The sequence below is a fragment of the Petaurus breviceps genome, unplaced genomic scaffold, assembly GCF_028583685.1.
Source record: "Petaurus breviceps papuanus isolate PSGF00001 unplaced genomic scaffold, PetGlider_PUasm1.0 151, whole genome shotgun sequence".
NCBI classification, from domain to species: Eukaryota; Metazoa; Chordata; class Mammalia; order Diprotodontia; family Petauridae; genus Petaurus; species Petaurus breviceps.
The window spans coordinates 4,938,264-4,951,381 of NW_027185712.1; the positions used below are offsets into that span (position 1 = coordinate 4,938,264).

General features: G+C 36.1%; 1 pseudogene; it reads right to left on the bottom strand.

The window, feature by feature from the left end:
- Positions 1-9,665: 9,665 nt before the first annotated feature.
- On the bottom strand, positions 9,666-10,277 carry LOC138153591 (arpin pseudogene; annotated as a pseudogene).
- Positions 10,278-13,118: the final 2,841 nt, after the last annotated feature.

The following is a 13,118-nucleotide window of genomic DNA, read 5'->3' on the forward strand; positions in this document are numbered from 1 at the left end:
ATATTACTATATATGAGGATATATGGGCATATGAATACACATGTGAATTTGTGTATATATGTTTACAGGTATACATAGATAGAGGACACAGGACCAATTTCACAGGAAGGAATGATACTTAAAAGGTGAAATTAAGAGGTGAGAAGAATATAATGAGAGGAGATGGGGAGAGACAGATTGTGGTAAACTGTCTCATACAGAAGAGGCAAGGGAAAATGGTTACAATGGAGGGAAAGAATAAGAAGGCAAAAGGGAATGGGTCAACCTTATTCCCATTGAATTTGTCTTGAAGAGGAAGTCAAATACACACTAAATAGGGTATCTCACCCTCCAGGAGAGTGGGGGGGATTGGATGAGAGGGGGCATGATAGAAAAGAGGGTAGGCTGGGGGGAGGGAAGTTGGAAGCACTCACTTTTGAAAATAGACGGGATCAAAGTAGAGAATAGAACAAGTGGGAGGTGGGATAGGAGGGAGGGAAATATAGTCTGTCTTTTACAATATATCTACTATGTTATTGTTTTGCATTAGCCACACATGTACAACCTATACTAAACTGCATATCTTCCCAGTAAGGGTGAGTGATAAGGAAGGAAGGGAATTAATCTGGAATTGAAAGTTTTAAAATCAAATATTCAAATATGTATGTATATGTGTGTGTGTGTGTGTGTAAACTATTATTAATACCATCTTACATGTAATTGGGAAATAATATATACAGCCACTGAGGCATAGAGATCCCCTGGAACAGTAGAAAGGGCATGGGAGAATATATGGGAGAGAGCAGATTGGAGGAGGGGATATCCTGTGGGACTGCTATTTTGGGGCAGTGGGTAGGGGAAAAACGGGGAGAAAATTTGTAACTCAATCTGGTGGAAACAAATGATGTAAATCAGAAGTTAATAAAGCATTAAAAAAAGAAAAAAGAAAAACTAAAAAAAATTTTAAAAAGATTTTCAAAGTTATGTGAATACAATTTGGCACAATAATTCCCAATTATTGTTTTGATTGCCTTTTCATAGGAGGTAGATTCACCCTTTTCATTTTTGATACTGGTAATTTTGATTTTCTTCTTTCTTTTTTATCATATTGACTAAAGATCTGTCGATTTTATTGTTTTTTTCATTAAACTCGCTCTTACTTTTATTTATTAATTCAATATTTTTTTTAATTTCAATTTTATTAGTCTCTCCTTTGATTTTCATTATTCCTAATTTAGTATTTAATTCAGGATTTTCAATTTGTTCTTTTTCTAGCTTTTTCAGTTGCAGGCCCAATTTATTGACCTCCATTTTCACTATTTTGAGCATGTATACATTTAGGGATGTAAAACTTCCCCTAAGAAATACTTTTGCTACTTCCCACAAGTTTTGGTATGTTGTCTCATTATTGTCATTTCCTTGAATGACGTTGCCTATTGTTTCTATAATTTCTTGTTTGACCCACTCATTTTTTAGGATTAATTTATTTAGTTTCCAATTAGATTTTAGTCTATCCTCCTATGGCCCTTTATTAAATATATTTTCATTGCATCATGATCTGATAAGGATGCAATTAACATTTCTGCTTTTCTGCACTGAATTGTGAGGTTTTATGCCCTAATGCATGCTCAAGTTTTGTGTATGTGCCATGTACCCCTGAGAAGAAGGTATATGCCTTTTTATCCCCATTTAGTTTTCTCCAGAGATCTACCATATCTATCTTCTCTCAGATTCTATTCACCTGCTTACCTTCTTTCTTGTTTATTTTGAGGTTAGATTAATCATTGTCCAAGATGGGGAGAGTGAGTTCCCTCTATGTTGTTATAGTTGTGTTAATGATTTCTTCCTCTACCTCCCTTAAATTCTCCTCTAGGCATTTGGGTGCTGTACCTCTTGGTGAATAAATGTTTAATAATGATATTGCTTCATTCTCAATGGTGCCTTTTAGCAGGATATAGTTTCCTTCTTTATCACTTTTAATTACATCTCTTTTGCTTTTGCTTTGTCTGAGATAAGGATTGCTACACTTGCTTTTTTTTCTATAGCTGAGTCATAATATATTTTACTCCATCCTTGTACCTTTACCCTTTGTGTATCCAATTGCTTCACCTGTGTTTCTTGTAAACAGCATATTGTAGGATTATAGTTCTTAATCCATTCTGCTATCCTCCTCTGTTTTATGGGAGGGTTCATCCCATTCACACTCACAGTTATACTTACTCTCTGTGTCTTTCCTTCCATCTTATTTCCTCCCTTCTTTATGCTTTTATTTTTCCCTTCTCCCTTCCCCTACTTAAATTTTTTTCCTTTTGACTGTCATCTCCCTCATTATTCCCTCCTTATCATTCCCCCTCCCTTTTTGTACCCTTCCCCCTTACTACTTCTTCCCTCCCTTCTAAAAATCCTGCCCACTATTGTAAGACCTTCCCCTCTTCTGCCTGTAGGGTATGATACATATTTATACATAATTTATTTCTTCCCTGAATCAAGATTGACAAGAATAAATCTCATACAATGCTCCTCTCCCTCCCCTCTTTCCCTCTATTATGATAAATTTTATGTCTCTTCATGAGAGAATCCTATACTTAACTGATTATTTTATTCGCTCCTTACAGCAGAATCAATGAGGGTGAAGCTCATATAACGTTCATCTCCCTCCCTTCTTTTTTTTAAAGAAATTGGGGTTAAGTAACTTGCTCAAGGTTACACAGCCAGTTATTTCTGGGTGTGGTGCTAAGTATCTGAGCCCGGATTCGATACCCAGGTCATCTTGACACTGGGGCCGGTGCTCTTACTTGCTGAGCCACCTGGCCAACCCTAAGCAATTGGGGTTAAGTAACTTGTTCAAGGTTACATGGCCAGGTGTTTCTGGGTGGGTGTTAAGTGTCTGAGCCCGGATTCGATCCCCAGGTCATCCCAACACTGGGGCCGTTGCTTCTTACTCGCTTTTCTACTTCGTTGCCCCGATTTCCCTGCCTTCTTTCCCTCTACTATAATATAATTTTATGCATCTTTTTGTGGCATAATTTACCCCTTCTTCTTTGTTCTTTCCTCTTTCCCCATAGTTGTCCCTTTACCCTCCTTAATAAGGTTTTTTAATTATAATTTTGTTTAATTTATACCCACAACCTCTATTTATCTATATCCCTTGGAAATGTCATGATAACAACACAATTCTCAATATTAACAGGTATCAACTTCCCATATAGGGATGTAAACAGTTTGCTTTTATTAAATAAAAGTTATGTGTGTGTGATTAACCTGTTTACCTTTCTATGTCTCTCTTGTGTCTTGAATTTGGAGATAAAATTTCCCATTGACTTCTGGCTTTTTCATCAGGAAGGTCCAGAAGTCCCTTATTTCATTGAACGACCATCTCCTTGCCTGAAATATTATGCTCAATTTTGCTGGATAGCTGGTCAGACTGGCTACCATGACAAAACAGGAAAATGATAAATGCTAGAGATAATTGGGAAAATTGAAATACTGATGCATTGTTGCTGGAGTTGTGAACTGAAACAGCCATTCTGGAGAGCAATCTGGAACTATACACAAAGGGTATAAAAATGTACATACCTTTTGATCCCAAAATACCACTGCTAGGGCTGTATCCCAAAGATTTCATAGAAGTGGGAAAAGGGTCTATGTGTTCAAAAACATTTATAGCAGCTCTTTCTGTGGTGACAGAGGATTGGAAATCAAGGAGATGTTCTTCTATTGGTGAATGGCTAAAAAAGTTGTGGTGTATGAATATAATGGAATATAATTGTGCTGTAAGCAATGAGGAGCAGACAGACTTCATAATAACCTGGAGAGACTTATATAAAATGATGCTGAGTGAGAAAAGCAGAACCAGGAGAAATCTGTACACAGTTATAGAAACAACGTATGTGTGATGACTAACTTCAATTAATTCCTTCAATTTCTTTTTCTTCTCTTAATGGTACAGCTAAAATTTCTAAAACCAAATTGAATAACAGGGGTCATAGTGGGCATCCTTGTTTCACCCCTGGTCTTATTAGAAATGCATCTAGCTTATCACCATTATATATAATACTTGCTGATGGTTTTAGGTTTATGCTACTTATTATTTTAAGGAAGCCTACATTTATTCCTATGCTTTCTAGTGTTTTTAATGAAATGGGTGGTATATTTTATCAAAAGCTTTTTCTAAATCTATTGAGATAATCATATGGTTTCTACTAATTTTGTTGTTTATATGATCAATTATGCAGACAGTTTTTCTAATATTAAACTAGCTTTATATTCCTGGAATAAATTCTACCTGATCAAAATGTAGTATTCTCATGATAAGTTACTGTAATCTCTTTTCTAATATTTTATTTAAAATTTTTCCATCTTATACTCATTAGGAAAATTGATCTATAATTTTCTTTCTCTGTTTTAGCAGTAGCATACTTAAAAAAAAGTATGAGAAGGGAACAGTCTACCTTTTGGAAATAGTAAGCTGAAGCAGATGCCATTGATATCACTGTGCTTGATATCTAGTGCTCATCGAAAAACCCCATATATTTGGGACAGAAAAAAACCAACATGCACACACACATATGTCATCCCTTGTCCATTAAGGTATCTACCACTTACATATTAGCATTATACATGAGAGAGGTGGTAGCAAAATGGCAGCGTGATAGAAATGAATATGGGGAGCTCCGCTTTATATACACCTCCAAATGCATCTGAAAATGAACCAGACAAAATTATGATGGGGAAATCAAGAGAACAAAATCATGAGTCATTTTTCTTATGCAGATCTGCATACAGTGACAAAGAGGAAGGTCTTTGCACACTGATGACAGGGAAAACCAGGAACACACCAGGGAGTACACCTGTACCCAGGGACAGGCTATGAAGCAAGGCAAGGGAAAGTTCAAGACTACACCAGGATCCCAGATATTTATTGAAGTAGTCAAATGGGTACATGTGACAACTAGTAACTTTGTCACCTACCAACGAGTTCCATGTCACAGATTCAGTATAAATTGAAAATGGTACCTTAGCAAAGGTGTAGGGATCCCATGCAGAGATGATCTGGGGAATGTATGAAGAAATTAGAAAGTTCTGAATGCACTAACAGTACTGTATCTCAGATCTTACTTACAGAACAGTGTCTCATTTCCACCATCTTGGCTAACCTGCCAAGGAATCACCAGAGCAGAAATTTTAGACCTAAAGTAGAGCCTACAATTAGGCTTCTCTGAATCAACACAGATTTTCTGCTAACTGATAAGATTAGAATTCAAAGGCAGTGTACTCTAACATATAAAGAAATGCTTTTCAAGAACTAGAAGAGGGGCAGCTAGGTTATGCAGTGGATAGAGCACTGGCCCTGGAGTCAGGAGGACCTGAGTTCAAATCCAGCCTCAGATACTTAACACAAAAACTAGCCATGTGACCTTGGGCAAGTCACTTAACCACAATTGCCCTCCAAAAAGGAACAAACAAACTAATAAACAAACAAACAAAGATAGCTAGCTAGCTAGATAAGAACTTAGCAGAGCTCACACCACGAGCTTAGCAAAGAGACTCTGCCAAGGATCACCACACTTTGGGAGCATGAAATCTTGCAGGTCTCCAGACTGTCCCTGAGGTTTGAAGTAACACAGTATTCAAAAAATTAATACAATAATAACAGAACTAGTTGAGACCTTCTCTATAGAAGTACAATAGAACTCAGCCTTATCATCAAGTCTCAACATAGGTATTAGGTTAGAACCTTTGACAAACAAAAATTACATAATTTTGATACAGAGATACTTAAAACACAAACAAGAAAGGAAAAAACTAATTGAAAAATATCTACAAGCAAAGCATCAGAGTAAAACGGCTTTGATAATCACTCATTTGGAATTCTTAGGAAAGATGAAGTAAGAAATTTAAAAAATTAGATACTTTAATTATTTCACATTCATTTCCCAAAACTTTTGAGTTCAGCTTTTCTTTCTATCTCTCCCATATCCCCACCCCAAGATGACAATCATACTGAATACCCCTTCCCCCAATCTTCTGTCTTTTATATACCCTCCTAACCACCCTTTTACTTTCTTCTAGGGCTGTATATCTTATTTAACAGTTGCAAGCAAAAAAATGTATTTAACAATATTTTTAAAACTTTTGAGTTCAAGATACCCTCCCTCTCCTCTCCTTACCCCCACCAAAAATGCAAACAATTCAATATAGTTTATATGTGTGTAGTAATGCAAAATATTTCCATAGTAGTCATATTGTGATTATATTTCTCTTCCTCCTATCCCATCCTCCATTTATTCTATTTTTTCCTTTGAACCTGTCCCTTTTCAAAAGTGTTTGCTTCTAACTACCTTATGCCCCAATTTCCCTCCCTTCTATCATTCCCCACCCCCACTTTAATCCCCTTCCTCACTACTTTCCTATACGGTATGATACCCAATTTAGTGTGTACCCTATTTTCTCCTTAAGCCAAATCCAATGTGAATAAGGTTGCATCTTTCTCTTTCACCTTCCTGCACTTCCCCTCCATTGTAACTGTCTTCTTCTTATTCCTTTATTTGAGATAACCCACCCCCATTGCAGCTCTCCCCTTCTCCTACTGCCAATATATGCTCCTCACAACTCTTTTATTTTTTGATATACCTTCACATTCAACTCACCCTGTGCACTCTGTCTATGTATAAATGTACACACATATATAAACACACATATATACCTACAAACATATACCCACCTATACATACATATATATGGATGTATGTGTGTGTATATACATACATACATACATATATATATATATATATATATATATAATCCCTTAAACTATCCTCATACTGAGAAAAGTCTTATAAGTTACAAATATCATCTTTCCATGTAGGAATGTAAATACTTCAACTTTAATAAGTTTCTTATGACTTATCTTTCCTGTTTGCCTTTTCATGCTTCTCTTGCTTCTCATATTTGAAAATCAGATTTTCTGTTCAATTCTGATCTTTTCATCAAGAATGCTTAAAAATCCTCTATTTCCTTGAATGTCCATATTTTCCCCTGAAGTATTATACTCAGTTTTTCTGGATAGGTGATTCTTGGTTTTAATCCTAGTTTCTTTGACCTCTGGAATATCATATTCCAAGCCCTTTGATCCCTTGTCATAGAAGCTGCTAGATCTTGATTTGTCCTGATTGTGTTTCCACAATACTCCAATTGTTTCTTCCTGACTGCTTGTAATATTTTCTCTTTGACTTGTGAACTCTGGAATTTGGCTGTAATATTCCTAGGAATTTTCTTTTAGGTATCTTTTTCTATAGGTGATCCGTGAATTCTTTCAATTTCTATTTTGCATCTGGTGCTAAGACATCAGGGCAATTTTCCTTGATAATTTCCTGAAATATGATGTCTAAGCTCTTTTTTGGTCATGACCTTCAGGAGTTCAATAATTTTTAAATTATCTCTCCTGGATGTATTTTCCAGGTCAGTGTTTCTTCCAATGAGATATTTCACATTGACTTCTAGTTTTTCACTGATTTGGGTTTGTTTTACAATATCTTTATTTCCCATAAAGTCATTAGCTTACGTTTGCTCTTATCTAATTTTGAAGGAATTATTTTCTTCATAGAGCTTTTGAAATTCCTTTTCCATTTGTCAAATTCAGCTTTTTAAGTCATTCTTCTCCTCATTGATTTTTGGACATCTTTTACCATTAGAATTAGTCTTTTTTTTTTTTAAAGGAATTGGGGTTAAGTTACTTGTTCAAGGTTACAAGGCCAGTTATTTTTGGTTGTGGTGCTAAGTATCTGAGGCGGGATTTGATTCCCAGGTCATCCCAACAATGGAGTCGGTGCTCTTACTTGCTGGCCGCCCCTGAATTATTCTTTTTTTAAGAGTTTATTTTCTTCAGTCAGGCTATTGACTCACTTTTTTATGATTTTCTTGCATCACTCTCATTTCTCTTCCCAATTTTTCCTCTACTTCTCTTACTTGATTTTCAAAATCTTTCTTTAGCTCCTACATGGCATGCAACTAGTTTATATTTTCTTGGAGGTTTTGGAGGCCGGAGTTTTGACTTTGTTGTCTTCTCATTCTTATGTTTTTATCCTCATTGTCCCCCCAAAAAGCTTTTATAGTCTGATTGTGCTTCCTCTGTTTGCTCAGCTTGCCATCCAATTGCTTGATTTTTTATGTCTTTTCCATAGTAGAACTCTGATTCCAGATTCAAGAGTGCTGTGTCCCAAATTCTTGGGATTTTCTTCAGCTGTTGTCCGAACTTTTTCCAGGCACTTGCCTTGGAACTGTGAGGATGACTGACTCTCCACAGCCTCAAAAACTCTGCCACACTAGTGCTCCTTACCCCTAGACCATCACCCATGACTATGACCCAGATCCAAGCAGGGCAAAGGAAAATAATTCTGACTTAGCACCATCAAAGACATTCCTGCAAATGCCCTCTGGTCAGCCACTTGTTCCCTCTATGATCTGTAGGCCTGAAGCCAGAAACATTTGCAGTGATGGCAGTTGCAACCATGCTGCCTCCACCACCCTGGGGGCATGGACCAGACTGTGTTCTTCTTCTCTCACCCAATTCCAGCAGAGTACTCCACTAACCTTTTAGTTTTTTTTTTTTTGGTGTTTATGGGTTGAAAAGTCTGGAAACACTCACAGCTGCCAGCGATTCCCTCTACTTAATTCTGCTCCAGCAGGTCGGTGACACTGTTCTGGGCCATATTTGGTCTGGCCTGGTGCAGCTCATGTGGAACTCTATTCTTCTCTCAGTTTGATGTAGTAGACCCTTCCTGTTGGTCTATCAGGCTGCCTTCCATGGGAGATTTGTTTCTCTCTGTCACTTTGTGGGTTGTCACACTAAATTTGTTTAGAGTCATTTTTTACAGGTATTGCAAGTGGTTGGAGTGGGAGCTCAGGCAAGTTCCTGCATCTTGGAATCAGGAGATGGAAATTAAAATTGCTAGCTCTGGTGAGGGGACAATTAGCAGAAGGACAAGGAGAAATTGGGGATGAAGGCTATGGTGTAAATGGAAATATTACTGCATTGCCAAGAGAGGTAAGAGGGTATCTGGCTGTGCAGATAGTATATGAATATTTGCAAGGCCATAAGGAAGGGGAATAAAGAGGAAGGCAAGAGAAATTTACGTCCAATGTTGGTTTTTCAGGGTCTCATGCAGGAAGTTAAAGCCAAAATGATCAACAGGGAGTTCACCAACTTGTTCTCATGAGCAACTGTGTCTCAAATGAGTGAATGACTTTTGTTTTCTCCAAGTGTAATTATAAATAATTCCAATTCATCTTGCAGGTATCTGGTCACACCCCAAGAAGACTCTTAAGCAAACCTGACTGAAGACATGGTCACCCTTCCCTGAACAAGAACTAAATATGGGGAAACTCTAAGAAGAATGTGCCTCGAGCTCCTGGAGGACCAGGAACCACAATAAATGGATTTTCACACACCCAATAGAATTTTAGCAGAAGTGGGCCGGCTTGAAGCATATTCTTACCACCTGCTAAGATGAAGTGATGACATCTTCCCCCCCCACTGCTACTGTTCCATAAGAAGCATCAAAGATAAAATTAGGGTGGAGGGATTCAAAAGAAGTTTCCCACTGATAGTGGCTACAAGAGAGATGCTCAACTTCCTGCTATTCTCAGTCGTCCCACTCATCATCTTCTGCCTTATCCACTTGTCCTCAGATCTCTGATGCAGCTTCTTCTGAGGATTTCTGCACTATAATACTGTCTATCCCTGATGCTCCTATCTCTCCATCACCAGCAAAATTACACTTGGTCACTGTTACAGTCTCAAGTTTTGTTAGAGAGCCTATGAATGGACTACCACCCACCTCTAGCTCAATTTTGTCCATTTCAATCTCTGGAATCCGAAATGCTAGTGTCTGCTCCCGAGTGTGGTTCCCTCTCATCACAAGCAACTCTGGCTTTTCCACGAGCCCCTTCAATTCAGTGGGTGAGAGTCTGTTAGTGTCACCTTTGGCTTCCAACTTATACGAGGACATGAGGAAGCCCATTTTAGCCTTCCTGTTGCTTCTGAAGTTTGGTTCTATCTCATTCCCCTTGGAGTCAAATTTGCAGTGATGGATGTGACTGGGTCTGATGTACAGCATATAGTAATACCCATTTTTTCCATTGGCATCTGAGATGTTATGATGAGATATATCAACTATTTCTCCCTGCAGAAGGAAACCATTTCCTGGCTCATATGCAGACAGGTCCCAAGAGCCGAGGAGCCGAGTTCTGTGCACTACCTTGTACCTGAGGGCACTGTAGTGATAGATGTGGCTCATTGAAAAAGAAGAAAAACAAGCAAGGATTACAATAAACACATTATGTAACAAAACTGAGTTTAATCCTTCAGGGGGAAAATGGAAACTTAAAGAAATAGAGGACTTGCAAGCATTTTGATGAAAGAACCAGAACTGAATAGAAAATCTTACTTTCACATACAATGCTCAAGAGAAGCATAAAAAGTATAAGTATAAATCAGTATAAATTGATTTTGAGAAATATGGATGCACTAAAAGGAGGACAGCAGAGGTAGAATGATGCAAATTATCTTACATGAAAGGGATACAACATAATTATTGTAGTGGAGGGGAATATGAGAAGGCAGTTCTTAAAGCTTGCTCTTACCAAAATTGACTCAAAAAGGGAATAAGATACATAATTAGTTGGGTATTACCAAAATTTATCTTATTCTACAAAGAAGTAGGAAGGAAAGTGACAAGTGAATAAAGGCATGATAGAAGGGAGGGTGTTTTTGGTGGGGTTAGTGATCAGAAGCAAACTATTTTTGAGCAGAAAAATGGTGAAAGAAGAGGGAAGATTAAAGGGAAAAATAAAATGGAGGGGGATGTCCATCAGTTGAAGATTGCTGAAAAAGTTTTGGCATATGATTGTGATGGAATATTACTATGATATAAAAATAATGAGCAAAATTATTTCAGAAAAAAGATGAAAATCTTATGTCTTTTGATTCAAAGTAAAGTGGGCAGAACCAGAAAAAAACATTATGAACAATAATAGCCATGTTGTACTATGATACCTATTCTCAGCAGTGCAATAATTCAAGATAATTTCAAAGGACTTATGATGAAAAATGCTATCCATCTCCAGAAAAAGAACTCATGGAGTCTCAATGCAGATTAAAGCATACTTCTTTTTACTCTTTTTTATTTAAAAAAATAGGTCTGTGTTTTATTTCACAACATTACTAACATGGAAATATGTTTTGCATGACTGCTTATGTATAACCTATATCAATTTATTTGCCTTTTCATTAAGAGGTTGTAGATGGTGGGGGGGAGGAGGTAAAGAATTTGGAATTTTAACTTTTTTTAATCTACAATTGTTTTTCCTTGCAATTGGAAAAATAAAATAGTTCAAAATATTAATAAAAATAATAATGTAAGCTCCTTAAGAATAAGGACTGTCATATTCCTGTATTTGTATCCTTGGCAGTTAGAACAGTTTCTAGTACAGTAAGAGGTTTTATGAATATGTTTCATTAATCAATTCCTTTTTAGTGGAAGTATCCAAATTAAAATGATTCAAGATATATTAACACAAAAGAAATTTATGACTTTTAAGAGAGATATTCAAAGTGTTTGCATAACACAAATATCTTGGGGTTTTTGTTTTATATTGCCAGTAGAATCCATAGAAATTGATGGTGAACCTAAGTCTATGCCATTGGTTAAGTCAAATGTTGGGCTAGACATTTTGTTAAACTAATGTGGTAAGGCCTTATCAAATTAACTACACTGACAAATACAACAATTAGTAGATGCAATTGTAGCATAACACCCATAACATATGATGAGAATCCCTAGCATATGAGAATACATAATTCTTAGGTCACCAAAATAATAAGGTGATTATATTTCCTTCAAGGACCCTTGACTATATAACATGATGCCAAGAGACTGGTACATATTGGATACAAATGGTGATTTTTTTTCACCCATAGCAAAACCTAGTTAGAATTGTATGACACTTTATTCGTAGGAATAAAGAATAATTTCTTAGTGACAATGGAAAATGTAGATCAGGCATTACCATATAAACTTAGCAAGGCAATTATGCAATGTGGTTTCTCATTTTTATCACTGAAGGACATTTATTTTAAGAGTAGAGTTTTTATTTTGTTGCCATCATCTATACACACACATATACACATTATATATATATATATATGCACATGTGAATGTGTGTACATATATACACATTGATTTTATATGTTGTAACACTGAAACTTCTTGAAGAATTAAGATATGTATATATATTTATATATAACACATTATTTCATGTTCTATACATGGTTCAAACATGGTATAGAATTGATGTGTAATCATTAAAGTGAAAGACAAGACAATAAAGCTCTTACAAGAAAACTTTATTATAAAATCCCAGGATCATAGAGTGTTACCTAGATGAAAAAATAAGAGTTCATCTAATTCAGAACTTCTTATAGATGAGGACACATTGCTCCAGATAGATAAGTGATTTACTTGAAATACACAGACATTAAGTGTCTGAATCAGGATTGTATTCTACTCACAATAACAAAGGTAAATATATTGAGGAGTTTCCATATTCCTTCTATAATATGGGAAACACATTCCCCTTGGAAACTGGACAAATAACAAGAGTATATTAGTAGCATACACAATTAAATAACTCTTATAAACAACTTCCTTATTGATAATGGAAACTACAATCAAAGAAACATCTGTAGCATATTAATACAATGTATTCATTGTACTGCATTAGGAATTGCTTTGAAAAGATTAAATTTTTCAATATTTCAATTATAATAAGGTACTGAAATAAACATTCACTGAACCTTGAAACATGACTTTCTACTCCCAACATATAGCTATATACAACAGATTCACCTGGTATCATAAATAGGGTGGCACATTAATAAAGGCATTAAGTGCAAATGCTAAATGATTGTTAAAGTCAGTGCCCACAAAGCTCTGATCAACATAAAATAAGTCTCTCAGGTCTCTTCTGCCTTTATCTTCTAATCTTTCACCATGTTTCAATGTCAAATTGGCTATTATTTAGAAAAGTGGACCATCTTTAAATACCAAGTAAATACCAGTTCATAAATAAAGGCATAC